Source organism: Mastigoproctus giganteus, chromosome 12 (assembly GCF_048544385.1).
Source record: "Mastigoproctus giganteus isolate SK-2022 chromosome 12, ASM4854438v1, whole genome shotgun sequence".
NCBI lineage: Eukaryota > Metazoa > Arthropoda > Arachnida > Uropygi > Thelyphonidae > Mastigoproctus > Mastigoproctus giganteus.
Genome location: NC_143586.1, coordinates 132,188,319 through 132,205,854, shown reverse-complemented (window position 1 = coordinate 132,205,854; position 17,536 = coordinate 132,188,319). Strand labels below are relative to the sequence as shown.

At 37.4% G+C, this 17,536-nt stretch overlaps 1 protein-coding gene across 1 annotated transcript in view; it reads right to left on the bottom strand.

Moving 5' to 3' along the window:
- FucTA (glycoprotein 3-alpha-L-fucosyltransferase A) overlaps positions 1-11,591 on the bottom strand; it is a 305,570-nt gene extending 293,979 nt beyond the window's left edge. The window contains exon 1 of the mRNA XM_090385904.1: positions 11,389-11,591. The gene's annotated coding sequence lies outside the window, so the exon portion shown is untranslated. The remainder of the gene's footprint in view (positions 1-11,388) is intronic.
- Between the last annotated feature and the right edge of the window lie 5,945 nt (positions 11,592-17,536).

The window sequence follows — 17,536 nt, the reverse complement described above, 5'->3', positions numbered from 1 at the left end:
AAATATATATGGGTGGTAGAATATATATATATATTCTACGTTGCATCTCTTTGCTACTAGCTTACTAATATTTTTCAGCTAATCTGCTTCCCTGGCTGCCTGTACATCTCCCCCCCCCCCCCTACATGGTTACTTATTTCGTGTGGGACCCCAGGTTCCTACACATGACAGGATAGTCCTGGGGAGGTGTAATGTCAGGTTTCTGTAAGGGCGCAGAATACTGCTATCCTGACAGTTTTTAAGTCATCGTCTGGGCGTGGTGGGAAACTTGGGCAATTTTAACTATTGATTAATTGCTGGGAGGCTGAATTGCCATTCTTTGGATAGTTCTGCACATTTAGAATACTTTGGGTGAAAGTTGTAAAGGCTTTATAATTTTCCTCTTCTATGATGAAGAGATGATGTTCTCCCCTGGGAAGGGGGCCAATCTGTGCTATTAGCTCTGTTCTGGGGATGTCATAAATTATAAATTCATATAGAATGTGTGCCCAGTCTTCACTCTCACCACAGGTGCAGTTTGGGTGATCAGTCAGCTCCAAGCAGGTTAGTTTCACCTTTAGGGAGCCGTGACCTCTCAATACAAGTGTTGCAAAATGTCCAGAGGCATACCACTTAGGTGGCTTAAGGCTAACAATTGTCACCCATGGCAGGAACCTTTTGGTTTCCAGACCTCTAATTTCCTGCTACCACTTTAACTCATGGAGATTTGTGGCTATTCTTTTTCTTTCAGCATTGAAGGTGTTGGTTGTGTGGACAGCATGGCTTAGAGGAATTGAAGGTGTTGGTTGTGTGTACAGCATGGCTTAGAGGAATTGAAAGAAAGAGCGTTGCCATTGTGGAGCAAAACAGCTTTTAAACTTAGCGTTGATGAGTCTATAAATAGCCTCCAGTCCTGTGGGCTGTGCTCCACATTCAAAACTATCATCAAATCATTGACATCACAGCAGGCAACAAATTTGTTTTCACTTTTAAAATATGGAGTCAAAGCATTCTGCCTGCTCCTGTACACCTTGACATTTGGTTGCAGAAAGTTCCACTGTTGGAGCCTTGATTCCAGAAGCTCTGCTTTATCTTTCGATAGATCTAAGTCTCGAATGAGATCACTTAGTTCACCTTGAGTGTTACTCACTCGGCAACTCATATTCTGGCACAAAATCGGGATCCTGTGAAGTTGAAGGCCCAGGTTGACCATCATTCCTCACACTGTCCCCATCTTCAGACTCCAAAGTGAACTCTTCTGGAGGGTGAGGTAGAAGCAGACCATCCCCATGTGCCACTGGTTGGACAGCTCACGGGATGTTGGGGTATTCCACAGGCCACTTCCTTTTTTCCACATGCCATGCTGAAGGAGGCATCATGCAGAAATACACATGATTTGAAGGCACCCTCAAAATTATTGGGATGGCAAAAGGCATTGGATGCCCTTTGTTATTCAACCATCCACGGAGATTTACAGCACATGTGTTGCAGCAAATATGAGGTGCCCAGGGATTTGTCTTCATCCCCTACCTTACAGCCAAAATAATGGTAGTAGACTGTCTTCACAAATGGAGTCGATTGGCGTTTCTGAGTGGAAATGTCATATTACCACACACATAACAAAAATTGTCAACACATTAACACATTTGCGTGGCATCCTGGCGCTTTACGTAATTTTTGTCCATAAACCTGAAGAAAAAAAGAAATGATCACTTGCGCAAGGTAAATGATACACAGAAATACAAAAAAAATACATATAATAATAAATAAAACATGGCGTGTCGGTTCCTGTTTCAGTGTTACCAACCTATCTATTCTCTAGACTCCAAAATTCCCTGGTATTTACCAATATTTCCCTAAATCATAAGAGAGGCTATATCTTGGAACCGAGAGCTACGAGTAACTAAGAGTTTTAAGTGTTATATTCGTTTTTCCTCATGCTGAAATTAAGAATTGACTATTTTCAAGCCAGAAACATTTTTGGTATTGACCAGTGTAATCAAACAAGTAGGCCTGAAAACCAGTTAAAGAATTCAAATGACATCATACAGCCTATTACAGATTCTCTAATCAGCATTTAACTGCCACCAGCTGCATTATAAACAAAATACATCTATAAAATAATGTTAACCCCAATCAATTTAAGACAAAAGTGGAATTAATTTTTAAAATAACCAAAGCCCTCCTTAAATAAAATAACAAAGATGGGAGTAAATTTCCAGTAATAAGTCAACATCCGAAAGATCGTGAGCTAAATTCGGATTTGCAAACGTTAATTCCATGCAAGAAAACAAAATATTGGTTTCGTGTCATCTCTCACTAAGATAATGAATCAGGTGAAGTAAAATCAGGCCAACACCACTTTTCACCATGAAGGTTCAAGGACTCTGATCAGTTCAAATGATTGACAATTTAAATCTAACGCTTTTATATCTAACGAAAAATTACTTTTCAGCTTTGGATACATTGTTAAATAAAGAAACTGCTTTACAACATTTAAAAACACTGTTTTCTATTTTAAATATCTTTGTAAAACGTATTGTTTCAGAATCTAATACAATGCATTTGTAAGACTTCGAAGTCAGAATACTAAATAACAGCGTTCGTTAGTGTGTTACTAAAAGAAGTGGACAACAAGGATGTTTTAATTTGTATCTGAAAACAAAAAACTGTCAATTTTAAAAAAGGTATAAGGCTGTTCTGATGAATACCTCAAAGGGTACTACTCCATAAAGTAGCATAGGTTTTGGAAGAACGGCTTTACAGAGAAAGCCGCTGTCACTCCTGCAGGATATCATCCACAAAAGATGTCCAACACCACACCATGAAAAGTATGCAATGCCAAGCGCATGTCTTCCATTTGAGACTCCAAATGACAATCCTACCTTGAAATCTTCTTTGCTACCACAACTATCCTCTGACTAATAATTTGCATAGCGTCCCAATATTAGTATTAGCCATATAGTGCAAGGAAGCCGAAGGATTTTGCTACACTAGCCATAAAATAAACTTATACCAAAGTATAAAAATTTGAACTGCTGTACAAATTTCAGTTATAATTGAAATGGATCCTCACTTTCAACATGGAATTTAACGAGAAATTACGACGTATTTACTTTATCTAGAGGCCGAAAATGATACTAAAAGAGGAAGTAGGCCATTAAATTTCTTATTTTCCTTCTGACATCTTAAGTCGATGAGGACATGACACAAGCAATGATATATTTGTCCTGAAGTCCGATTTGATGACGCCAACTTAAGTAAAATACGTGCTTTCTGAAGTTATTTCACACCAACGCACAATTACATCTAAAGTACAATAAGAATATTACTTATATTGTACAATATTTAAGGTTATTCTGTCAGCGATGTCTTCTATTTCTTTTAGCAGCCCAATTAAAATCGTTCCCTTGTAACGATATATCCCGAGCTATCACGTACTGCGATACCTAATACCACGTGCATTATTCGCTTGGAGTCACGAGTATCAGTATAATAACGGTATCCATTACAGTCCGAATAATTACAATCCACATTAAAATCAGTTTATGAAATACGTTTGAAATCACTGCTGGTAGGTAAGCATAGAGATATTTAGATCAAGAATCAATTCTTAAAAGCAGTTCGAGTAAAACTTGCTTCCACCTTCAGTTTGGTAATGACTTTTCTTCTATTAAACTCAAATGTAAAACCGCATTGCTTCTATTGAAATACGGTAACAAAAAAAAAATTATAAAATATTTATTTTTGCACGGGCATCATTTTGCGACCAGGAAATTATTTCTTAAAGAAGTAACTGAAAATTACACACAACGTGCTGCGATTCTGCTGATTTTCAAGGGATGTCTTCAATATTTTCCCCAAAAATGTACCAGTATTAAATATTTTTAACAGCATTATATAATATCAGAAATATAAAATTGAAAACTGTCAGTATATAATTAATAAAAAAGTGAGTTCAATTACAAGTGCAATTTTTTAAAGTCAAAACAGAAAAATTAAAAATATTCAATGTTTACTTTGAATCCAATAACGTTATGCATATTTTGTCTGCCTTGGCATTAAACTGAGTAAAATTACATAAATAGCAGAACTATACTTTTAGAAAAAAATTCTAAAATCAATCTAAACAGAATAGCTATTTTTTTTTTTTTTTTTTTTTTTTTTAAGTCGGAGGGAGGGCAGAAACCAAATGAAACTTCATATTTATGGCACATCGAATAACCCTTAATATTTCCTAGAGCATGCTGATATGCTCTTTGACTTCGGTTTTGTATACGCTTTTATATATATATAAAAAATATATATAAAAAACACTTGAGATTAAAGACCATTAAAAAATAGAAATACTTTTTAAAAAATCCGAGTTGTTTTATTTGTATTTAATTATTTCTGAATAACAGCATTGATAAAAGAGAGTGCAAAGCTTCGTACACAATCGCAAATCAAATAATTTCATTTTCTTAGGACTCTTTCTAAAGAAAGAGCCTAAAAATGCTTCATTATCGATTATTCTGCCTACTAAAAAAATTTAAATTGTCTTTACCACATTCAACAGCAAAGCTTTTTGAGGTACACTACGCGAACGAATAAGTGTACTACTCGTTCGAGTCTAAATAGGCAACGCTTATGTGCTGATTCTGGCTTAACTTGGGCTTTTATTATTATTAAAATCTTTTTATTTCCACATCAATGGGCAACCCTGGAACAGCTTGGTTCGGTTAGAGGGGGGTGTACATTATAAATATTCAAGGCAATTACATAGATCGAAATAGAAGAAAGAAAACATTGTATTTACAAGTGCGCTTACACAGACACTGAAGTTTCAAAACTGTGAAAGTGGTACAGTCAATAGTTCTAGTTTATACGCTTATTTCAGGGCGTTCTGTTTGTAGCGCTTCGAGCTGCTGAAAGCCAAGGCATCAATTCCCAATGAGTTATTATTGTTCGAACGTATTCGCCGGAAACACTGGTCCTAGGTATTGTAGGTTTTATAGTGAGGATCTAAGACAAGGTGTTTCACTGCACCGGGTTCGTTCGATGGTCCGAGGAATTGTCGTCACTTCCCAGATGTCAGGTGAATCCATTCGGCCACAAAAGGAGTTGTGCCAATGTGTGCAGATTCCTCTCCTTGATGGTTTCCCATGGTTTCATGAGGAGGTTTGCGTAGAGCACGCTCTGACAGATAATAGGTAGTAGTAGTGGCATGTGATGCAAGAAAGCAAATGTATGAGCTTTTTCACATCAGCCAAAAAAAAAAACACCATTCCCTCCAAATGCCTGTCCAGTTCCTCCTTAAATTTATTCAACCTATCAACTTCCACAACGACAGATGGAAGTTTGTTCCAGCAATTAACCACCCGCTGGCTAAAGGCAAATTTCCGCACATCTAATCTACATCTGTCTTTTCTTAATTTGAATTTATGCCCCCTTAGGTTCGTAATTTGAACAAGTGGAAGGATCCCATTAGAATTCAGCGTGCTGAACCCATTCAAGGCCTTATACACCTCAATCAGATCACCGCACAGATCTGATTGATCTACCCTTTTACCCAGGTAAAAGGGTAGGTAAAAGGGTGCCCATCGCCCTGTTTAACCATCTGAGGAACCAATACTCTGTCCCAAGAAACCTCTCGAGTTGAGCAGAGGAGTGCCCTGACCAAAGCACAGATGTATAGAGCGGTGCGGGGATCAAATTTTCTTTAGACGTAATCTAAGATGAACTCTCGAGGCCTAAGACCCACCATTGAGCCGCGAGCGTTTTCTGCCTGGCCATATTGAGGTGGTCTTTGAAGGTTAGTCTCTCATCCCACTCATCTACTTTTGCTGGATCATCTGATTTGACGAGCATCTTGAGATCATCAGCATATGAGAGGAAGTTTGGGTGCTTTGCAAGAAAGGGTTCTAAAGCAGTGGCAAATAACAATGAGGAAAGAACTCCCCTTGTGGGATGCAGACAGAGGTTGTGGTGGTGTTCTCCAATCTATGGTTAAATTTGATAAGAATTTTCCTGTTGTTAAGAAGTTGATTTAGAATAACAAAGAGGTTTTCTTCGATTCTGAAGAAATGTTTCAAAGTTTTCACCAGCTCTGTCGCGCAAAGTGTGTCAAAAGCTGCTTGTATGTCCAGGAATACGATTTCGAGTTGTTTCTTAGCACTTAGGGCTTTTTGGATCGCCCAGCTGGACATTAAAATATTAGAAAATATGGACCTTCTAGGAACAACAGTATGGAGATGCTGTGGTCGACTAGGATTTAGTTATCGAAGAGTTGTTTTGGGTGAATGCCCTATACGTAAGAGTGTCAATACTGATTTTTTAAACTAAGCGTATTCAGTGGTCCATTTGTCTCTCATCATCGATCAGTCCAGGACGTGCATGTAGCTGTCTTTAGAATTAACATTCCAATGTTTGAATTGTCTTTATTTCCTGCTAGAAATATAATAGCAAAGGCGATATATAAATTTAAAAACGATACAAACGATACAATGCCATTTTAATGAAAAAGGTTCCCAAAATATGTATCTCCTACCTAAATTATATCAAATGTGTTTACTTGCACTTGGTAACACGAATTTTATGGAATATTTGTGGCAGGGCGAAAGCTATAAAAGTTAAGTTAAAAAACACACATGCCACCCGTTAATTTTTCGCTATATATACTTTGCAGCCTGCAGAATTATACCAACTTTGCTGTCCCCTAAAATGGGTAGCAAAGTTCAATTTCTTCCCCACACCGTGTAGGAAAACCAGAGTTCGAATCCCATCAATGACGCGAGCAATTTTTATGGGTCTTTTTCACAACTTGGCTAAGTTAATCGGTCTCAGGCGAGGGTAGCATGGTTTTTTCTCCCGGAACACACGGGTTATTCGTCCAGCAAATAAACCACAGAACAGAACACGCGCAATTTAAGCGACAATATATATATATATATATATATATATATATATACACGGTGCATCATGGCCTAAGATGCTGATGCGCTAAAACCCAACAACAGCAACAACTTTGCAACCAGTGATTAGAAAGAAGTCAATCAACAAATACTGTTAGAACATTTGCAATGGGCAGTCAAATGCATGACGTGCCAAATTTGTGAGGTAGTGGTGATTCGAAGCATCAGTCATCGGAAAAACCCACTAAGTCTCGCCTCTAGGTAAACTCTGTGCTCATGTAGCTTTATTTTCCTTATTACAGTTAGAGCCGTGAAGGAATTACAATGATGAAAGCCACGGCCTTCTAACTTCTTTATAGGACAGTCAAGTTCTACTATACAAGTAAAGAAACCAGCATAGGCATACCAATATTCCTTAATCACTAGAATTCACTGCATTATTAACTTACGATTTAATCGCCTTTGACTTTAATATTTTCATTTGTAATGAAAAGAGGAACAAAAAAAAAAAAAACACAATAAGGATGGTCTATTCTTATGATATCGCCTGTAAATCTTTGTTCGCATCTATATTTATTCAGATTTCTACTGGAGATGCTCCTTCAGACGTAGAAACAGTCACATAACATGGTACAGGAATGCGATTGGAATGGAACAACCATGATCAAACTCAAACACGTGTACTACCTATATCCTCGCGTTTGAACACTCGGCAATAGCAACTTTTCCACTGTCACGTCTTCAGCCTTACTACCCTTCACCAGTAAGCCACTGTTTACAACTGTTCCAATACTTTATGGAAATGCCTGGGGTTTGAATCCCGTCAAGACAAAAAGAAATTTTTTTTTTTTTTTAACACCGTGACCAAGTTAATCAGAATCGAGTGAGAGCTGCACTATAACTCCACGCGAAAGTCTTGTTTTTAATCTAGATAAAGCAAGTAAACTGACCACGGAATACACTGATTCCTAATAACCTTACTCTTCGATGCAAAGCAGACAAACCAAGCCAACAAAAAAAGGATGCATACAATCCCTCTGCATCAAAGATAAAGCTTATGGTAACCTTCCCACTAGATTTGCTACTCTTGGCTTTTAGGGAGTAGAGTGAATACTGCATTAAAACTTTGGTTTTGAATCCTAATAGAAAGACTAAGTCTCGACACACAACTACCCTTCCAGCAGTTTATCTACAACTATGGTTTTTAAACGTACACAAACCAAATGTCTGAACTTTATTGTAACCAAACTGTTTGCAATTAAAAAAGTTGTCTCTGGCTCTATCATCATCCTTGGAATTACTATTGCCAACTACTGAAAATGATCTCAAATAACGTACTCAACTTATGAGAACTTTTTTTTTTTTTTTTTTTCACTCATTGAGCAACTAAGAAAAATAGTATTTCTCTACGTATGTGAAACATTGCTGAAAGGGAGACTGCTTTGTTTCTACCTTCCATGGCAACTCGAAGATACAGAATTGTTTTCATTTCTTGATGTCAGTGTAACGTTGACCTGGGCTCTCTGCAAACTGGGCACCGACCGAAAAATTAAAAAGAATTTCCCTCTCTCTCTCCCCTCCCGAAAAGTGACGTACGAATTGTGTGCTGACCACACAGCAGTATAACATAAAAATGAACTGAATTCAAGGCTTCTGTATAATTACTTCCGAATTACTCAATACTTCGAGATAATGAAAAAAGAAACCATAATCCCTGTCTGGTGCCCAATTCACCACTAATAATGGAACCAAAATCTCCTTCCTAGTGTCCAAGTCAACTATAAGAAATAGGCCGCGGGAAATTTGGTGCCCACTTAGTCTCCGCCCTATTGACCTTTAGGAGCGAAATGAATTCGTTTTCTTTCGGACATCAGCTAGTCGGATTCAGGTTTCAAAATCAAACAAACAAAAAGCATGACAAACGTGGGGGTGAACGAAGATGCCGATTATTCGACCAGAAACTAAAAAGGTCCATTGAATGCCAACCCACTAAGTTTTGGAACAGTAAATGGAAAAGAAACCCCGACAGGTGGGTCTTTAAAACCACGTCAGTACACAATCACTGAACGGCAGTAATCAATACTAGCAAATGGAATTTTGGGCATTGACAAATCAGACAAGCTTTGATAAGATTCTCCGGTAAAATGAGGAAAAACTTTAAGCGGACTTAGCTATGTTGGTAAACAAAGTGTGCGCATACTCACTGTTAATCCTTAACTTCATCGAATTTCTCGCTTTGGCACAATTCTGAGTCTACATAGCGCAATTCTATTTCAGATGAATTGCTGAATTACACTCAGTCACATGTTTAACTTTGTACTCGTAAGTCTTACTAAATTAATCTTGCAATAAGAAGCAGTAACCTACTCGTATTTTTATACAGGTTGGGCCATATAAGTTCCCTGCAATCAATTGGGAAATGAATTACCGAAAAACAGTCTGAACGATTAATTAATCCAAAATATTATAACTAACATTATGTAAATATAAAATTTAATAAAACTGACATAAAATGAAAATGGAATGAAATTAACTTCAAAGTTTAAAAAGGGATAAATTATTTCTTCGCAAACTAACTACAGCACACCGTATACATTTCATTGGTTTAATGTGGAGGGGTGGTGAAATATTCATTACATCAAATGATCGAGAAACTCAAACCGCTCTCTGCTGGATGTGTTAATCCCTTCATTTTCATAAAGGTGTACGCTCCAAACGTCATTGGATTAAAAATAATAATAAAAAAAAGAAATCAAGCATGGGTGTAAGAATTTGAAAATTAAAGCTTTAAAATTTTCAATTTAACTTTCTGCTTGCTGTTGCTAACCACCCTCCCCCTCCAAACAAGAAAGTATTGACGAAGAATCTGGCAGTCATCTATACTCTTAATGTTATCACTTGAATAATAATCCCCATTTTCCTATAACGATATATTTTTTCAAATGATGTCCATTACTTTCAACGCTGTAAATAAATATGCTACGTACTTTGCAGCACATTTTCTTATTAACAAAACACGCAGGTATTACCTGTAAAACCAGTTTTTATTTTTCTCTTTCCCTGTACGAGTGGTAAAAAGAAGTTCACGTATAAATTATGCATTCAGAAGACTCAGCATCCTATATAAAGGTCATCCGGGATATTTTATTGTTTTACTTCTTCCAAGAAGATGCGATGAATCACAAAAACACATTACCCAAAGAAACACGTATTTGTCCCACTACAAGTTTCCTCGTGCAGGGAAAGCAAGCAGTTTACAAGATTTCGACATTCACCTGCAATGAATACCTCTACTCAAGAGTACCACTTATAAAAACTGGAATCTGATACCATTGTTGGATAAAAGCTTGGTATGATTGATGGTTAGCGAGAACTGAATACGGTTTTGATCTGTAGATTGCCCTCGACTAGTTCAAAGGGGGAGGGGGACACAAACGTGTTCTTAGAAAATTCAGTTTAAGTAATTTAAAAACAAGATCCAACGCTTAAATACTAACTGTAAATAAGAAAGAAAGATGTCACTATTTCGAAAACAAAAAATACTTCAAATGAAAAACACGTGAGCAGTTTACAACGCGAAAAAAAAAAAAAGCTTAGTCTGCTATTGAAAGCAGAGTGTAAATACAACATGCAATTTATGCCATTGGTAGCATGGAATTTCATGAACTTAACCTGTGGTGACCTGCTCAAGTTGTCCTTTCTGTTAGACCTAACTGAATGCAGCTGCCATCACTTATCTGGGACACTGCTCAGTTTCGTAATGGTTTACGTATAAGGGGGGCAGTGTAATAGGTGTGGCACATGCTTACATTATTATCATCTCTTCTTGGTACTGGCTTGCTCGAGCATGCAACGAAAACAGAACTCACGTTTTATGGTCACACCACATTGCAGATGAATATTACCTCATTCAGTGGATTCTTTTCCACGCGAAAATTAACTAAACTAGTTAGAACTGACTTTTTCGTTTGACTCCTGAAAACATTGGGTTTGAATGGCAGTTTCGCTATATTCAATCCACTGGTTAATACATGGCCAACAGGAGCAGTTATTTCGATTAGGGTTAACGAACACGCCTAATGACGCTGTATACTGTAGATAAAATCTACAGTCGACAGAGCATAAATTGGCTTCTCACCAATTCTTAGTGGTTATTCACGTTTCAATACCGTATACTTCGCATTAATGAAGACGTGAGGAATACCTCTCTTCTTGATCAACAAGATATCAACGTGACTGCCACAGATAGGCCTAACAGCTATCAGTTTTACCCTTCCTCAGTTCGGGATAATCAACACCAAACGATACTTTATTAAAAAAAAAAGGGGGAAAAATCCTTAATCTTCCAATATTTTGCGTTTAGATCGCCACTCCTCGCACACCATCCCCTGCTTTATCTCCCTTAACACACAAGCATTTTTCAACTGTGGGACGGGCCGACAACGTCCGCGATCCACGCCTTCTGAACTCGGCAGATAACAGGTATTTAGTTGTCTAAGACAGAGCACAATCTTACCTTGATTCCGACGCTGTCTGCGTGGTCGCTCCAGTCGGGCAGGTTGTTGTCACTGTCAGTACACACCGTAGGTTGTATCAGGCAGACCACAAGCGTGCTGTGGTGTGCTGCACTCTAACAAAGTGGTCTTTTCCTCCTTGTTCCAAATCGCACAAACAGAAACTTGGGTGGAAACGAAAGAGCAAAACCCACTGAACCCTATACTCCCGACCTCACCTGAACACTAACGCTACAGTAGGCAAGACTCACGAACATAAAACACCTCTTTCCTGCAGTCGAAACTGGCCGCTAGTCGGCGTGTGCTGCATCCATTGTTCCGGTTTGGTGACGTCATGTTTAGCCAGGTTCATTCCGCTCGAGCCAGGGAGGTGTGATGGGCCAATCAATAACAAAGCGTGCCTCCCGTCTGCGGCCTTGTTCTGTTAGGCGAAACCACTCGTGCTACTGCGACAGCTAAGCGGAGATACGGCTCCGTTATCTGAAAGTGCGAGCCGTTAATATGTAGGTCGTCATATTAAAGTAATAGTGCAGTACGAAAAGGTAGTAAAAATACCCAACTGATTAAAACAGAATCTGCTAAGTGTGAAGATGCCACCGAGAGAATATTTCCAAGTCAACATCACTTTCCTCCGCACACCCTCGCAGATTACATTGGCGATTTGGTACGGAGTTTTAATGGCGCTGTTTACAGTATAAAGAGTGGCATTTATTATTTCGAATATTGTGGTAGGAAGCTGGGACACCAGGATTCTTCATAAGTCAAAAGGGTTGACCTTGGATTTTCGTGCTCAGATATCTAAATTTACTTCACTTTCATTCTCTCAAGATTTTTGGCATTTGTCCATCTCTTTCCTGCCTTTATACCTGAAGACTTTTTCATCTTTCAAGTTTTCTTGTTAACAGACACATGTAAACAAACACCGGACCAGTTGTATATCGTGTCCTGCTCGCTTGAAAAAGAACAGCTGTAGAGCGAGGTATAATTTTGCCAATAGTAAGGCAGTCTCTTTGAGCAGAAGAATCATTTAGATCTGTAGTCTGAAGAATCATTTAGATCTGTAGTCTGAAGAATCATTTAGATCTGTACAGAGTCCAAGTTACATTTCAGTATCAGAAAATCCAATACACAGAGTCATAAACAAAAGTCCATGGGTACTTGCGCTTGGTGCCTAGGGTAACCTTAATCTTTTTTTTTTAGTCCGTTATTAATATTGCATTGAAAATAACGAGGAATAACATGGAAAGTTACGACTTCAAGAATTATTCTAAGAAGGTGTCAGGTTCAAAAAGCATGGAAAAATGGACATACGTGCGAACGAGTACAATGAAGGTTAATCAACGAGTTGTGTGCCGTCTTTCTTGATATTTCACTGTTCCAGAATTTATTCGATATTTTAGACGCACAAATAGCGTAGCACGTGTCAATGTCCTCATATAGAAACACAGAACACCAAACTGTAAACCGATAGCGTATTCTCTTTTAAGCTGCCATCTGAATTTTCAATAATAGCATGGTTTACATCCTTTTTCTATATTTGGCTAAAGACAGACAGTGTTATCAACAAGCGTAAGAGTTTTTTTCCTGCTGATGACCTTGAGTTCTAAGATGAAACATTAACCCTACCACTACAGTTGTCTAGTGCAGATGTTACATTTTACCTTTTCCAAGAACTCTTATTTTCTTTTATTCATAACACTGCGCAACCACCACATCAGCAACTTGGGTTATAATGCACTAGTGCCTGCTGTCTGTACATGTATGCTCAGGTGTGTACATATCGTGCAGTGCTGAAAACTTGGGAATATCTTACGAAGGTAGCCTACTCTCTCAGTCTTTGACCACCAGAAATTGCCTGACAATATGGGTATACTTTTCGTATACGTGGTCTGGGCATCTCAAAAGCCTTTACAACAAACTGAATAACCCATGTCTGCTTCTTTTGCAACTAACAGCAGCATGTGCTACACTGACCATTGCAATGATTCCCGAACCTGCTTACAAATTTTTGATTCCAACTTACAGCCCTTGAACTTTTGTGGTGAAATGTCTTAACTGTTTTTGGGCATTATTTTTCCGTTTCAGCTCCTCGTTAAAGAGTTTAGTGGCAGACTGCGAAAGGTCACCGCATCCGTACTCGTGGATTAATGAGATATCGAAATAGATCTACCATCTTTACAATTAAACAAAATCACTGGTTTGCAAAAAAAAACAGTAAATCTATCTGCAGGTTACAATTAGATTTACTATATACAGGAAGATCTTCAAAAAACTTAGTACTCTTGTATTCGTGAAGGAACCCCTGAAAAGTCTCTCACCAGTTTCGTAAATAGCATCCGGATTAAGTAATAAACCTAAATTTAATTTAACTTAAATAGTAATTTTAAATCAAGAGTAATAAAATAAGTTCATTACAATAATAGAAGGGATTAAAAAGGTGAGTTTGCATCGAGGTGGAATGAATAGCATAGGGTAGCAAAACCTATACTTCTGAGAATTTTCTGAGGCTCTGTAAAAAAACTGGTTTCAAAAGTATATGCTAGAGGTGACAAGATATTTATTCGACTAAATAGAGAGGCAATCAGAAGTTTCCTGCCTTTTAATGTCTTGCGCGAGTTGACGTCCGTTTAATGTGGCGCTAGTACCAACTTTCTATTCTTTTTAAATGTCTGGGAAACACTGTTTATTCAGCTTTCAGTTATAAATCAACATCGCTTCTCGGCCTTTTGGCTGAGATCAAAGTGTAGTTATGAATCGACAAGGAAGTGGAAGTGAGTTTTAAGCGTAAAGTTATTCAGACATTAAGTTCCATGTCAGAATCTTGAAGGAAGGCTCAATGACACCTATATAGATACCACACAGTGGAAAACACCATAAAGACATATTAAAGACACCATATAAAGGAAGCACCTGAAGTGAATCATTTTTAATTCTTTTACCTCAGATTCTTAATGCATGAAGAATCACTGCTGATAACCAGATCAAGAGTATTGTTTCTCTTGTTGCCTCTCTAGAGTGCTCCTGTAGAAAACAACCATCCAAGGTCCATAAAAGTCTTGTTAGTGTGCGAATGACTAACCCACCAGTTCCAGTCAACATCTGGAAAGTTAAAATCCCACATTATAAGACATTCTGATTTGCTGGCGCACACTATTCCTCTGTACAGTTGTTCGTTGTACTCATCAGAGTCATTAGGCCTATAACACACTCCTACTCTCAAATTTGCTTTTCTCAGTGCTTATATCACACCAAACTGACTCAACATTGCACTCGTCACTCATGTCAACTTGATGTACTGCCTTAAATTTAATATGCTTCTTAACTAAGAGCATAACACCTCTCCTGGACTGATGTGAAAGGTTTGCTGGTTTCTGGTGGCAATATTCATCCCCTTTTAGGCGTGATATCGTCTAGGATACCTGATGAACATTCAGAAAGATAGAAATTATATTATATGTAGATAATATTAATCATAAGATTACATATAAACAAAAATAGGTCATACTAAACCATAAAAAGAATATGACATCATAACTTAGTTGCAGTTTGAAGAGAGAGAGAAAAAAAGGGGGATACAAATGTCTTTAAGAGTGAGTTTTCATACAAGTAGTTGATGATGGAAACGAAATTTCTAGAATAAATGCATTGGCTGTTTAGCCATAAGAATTAAGATGTCCATCTAGGGAAATTATGCACGTTGGCCACAGGGTCCAAAATCTACAGTTTAATGGGTATTCGCTAAGGACGTAACTCGAACCTGGGGCGATGACGTCACCGGAAATAAGTCGGGAAGAAATAATAACACACTATACAGTATAACGATTTTGTATAAAGTTCATTGGATAACTATTGTTGAACAACTGAAACAAAACCTACTTATTATGACTTTCTGTCACACATAAATCCAATCTAAGCACTCATTTGCGTTATACAATTTAAATATAATTTTAAGAATCTGATATTTCTTTTCAGGGTTCCATTTTAGCAAAAGAGCAGCGGTATTACCAAAATATTTTCAAGATAATGTTATACTTTTATCTTCCTTTAACCAGTGAGTATTCAAAAGGAGTAGATCAATTAGAATGTTTTTTGTGTTTAATATTATTAAAAAATCTGCAATGTTAACTTCTATTCATAACAATTAAATTCTGAGCATTTTGGCTACAGTTGCCGATGGCAGCTACATCTAAAATAAGATGTATTTCTGGATTACTTTTAAATACACAGGCTGAACCTATCGAATTCAGTTAATTAATAGCAATAAGAGCTTATGGAGTTCAAATCATACCTGTTTCATCATGAAAACTACGATCTCTGACAAGCGTAATCCCTGTGACTTAAATGCAGGAAGGATAACAAATCAAGAAAGGAGGGATACAAGGTATTAGTAGAGCAAACATGAAGTAATTAATGTCTTCAGCTTACTTCATATAAGCGCTACGTTAAAATCGATATCTCAGGATTTGGCAAGATACATAATTGGCAAGAGCTTATTCTTGCCAATTATATAGGTTGCCAGTGATCTAAGGATTTCAGCTTCAAGAAGATAAAGATTATACAGGGAACAGGGAACTCTGCAGATTTTCAAGAAGGATGAGAAAGTACTAATTTTTTTATCCGACAGTTGAAGACATTCTCTGAAATAGTCTATGGACAGGCTATTTCCCTTAAGGAAAATAGCCTGAAAATAGCCATTTAAAATGTTTAAAATTATAAACGATTTTTATTCCTCGACCACAAAATACACGTAGATAAAGGTAACTCATGGCCTTAGTTGTCTCGGTGCAAATTCAAAAAACGATTCAACTCAACAACGTTGCTGTTATTGGGTCGAATTGTGAAAGTTTTGCAACGTTTTTCCTTCGTTCATTACTGTCTATAAATTCACGCTTTATCGTGGGTGTCTAACTAAAACCTCTTAGATTAGGTGTGTGTATGTCTCAAGTGCCAAAGCAACTAAGGCTATCAGGCGTCTGTATATATATCTACGGGTTTGGTGGACGAAAATCACGAGTTTTCAGCGGATCAAAAACCGGGCCCCTCGTGAGTAGCACAGTTGGTAGGATCACTGTCCTTCCCAAATCGGGTGGAAAAGGTCAGAGTTCGAGTCCCGTCGATGAGGGGAACAATTTTTATGGGCTTTCTCACAACGTGGCTAAGTTAGTAGGCCTCAAGCGAGGGCAGCATGGTTTTTTCCTCACGGAAACTTGGGTTTTTCATCCAGCAAATTGAAAATCCTACTGCGAGATAGAACAGGATTTTTCCCCCAACTTATAGTACTTAGTACCCTGCATGGGTTGAAGGTTGCGAACGTGAAAGAAGATACTTCTTGACATTGGACTTGGATTTCTGTAGATTGTAATTTTAAGGAAATACGTATGAAGGGAGGTTGTTACAGAAAACGGAAGCTGAAGGAATAATCAGGAAAAAGAAATGTTGGTTATCTGTATTTTCTGTTATAATTGGTTTTTTTTTTTTTTTTTTTTTTCTATTTATCTACAGAACTGTTTCAATCATCTGACTACCTTATTGCTATTTCAAAAACCTTTAGGCCTAAATGCATTTCCCAAGAAATATTTCTTTCAGTTTTTTAATAACAGAATTTCTCTCCCGTAATGCTGTGTAGCTCGAGCAATAATTACTTCGCTGGAAAGCCCATGGGACTTCTATTTGTCAGAAGATAATAAGACAGTAAACATCGATTTTAAAAAAATGTGTTTGGATCGAAGGAGCTAAGAAAGGATGTTGCAGATCCCACCAATAAGAGATATCTCGTAGCTATTCTCAGGAATGTTTACAAGTGAAGAGAGGGATATCTTGAGAAATAAATGAAACAAAATACTGTAACAAATAAAAGAACAGAGAAAGGATGGAATAAAAAAGGCTGCAAATAACTTCAGAATAAAACCGTCAAGAATTAAAAAATATAAACTTATTCTGTAACGTTTTTTGTCCGAAAAAGTATGGTAACCATTAAGGTTAAGAAAGTGAATTAGCATTCCATTAAGGAATAAACTTCGTGCCGGCTTTTAATAACATAAATCCAGTAACAGATGATTTCTTATGCGAAATTACTTTCACAGCCACTACTGACGACTTTTATTTTTTCTATCAAAACCATCAAAAAATAACCACCAGAGAATTTCATTT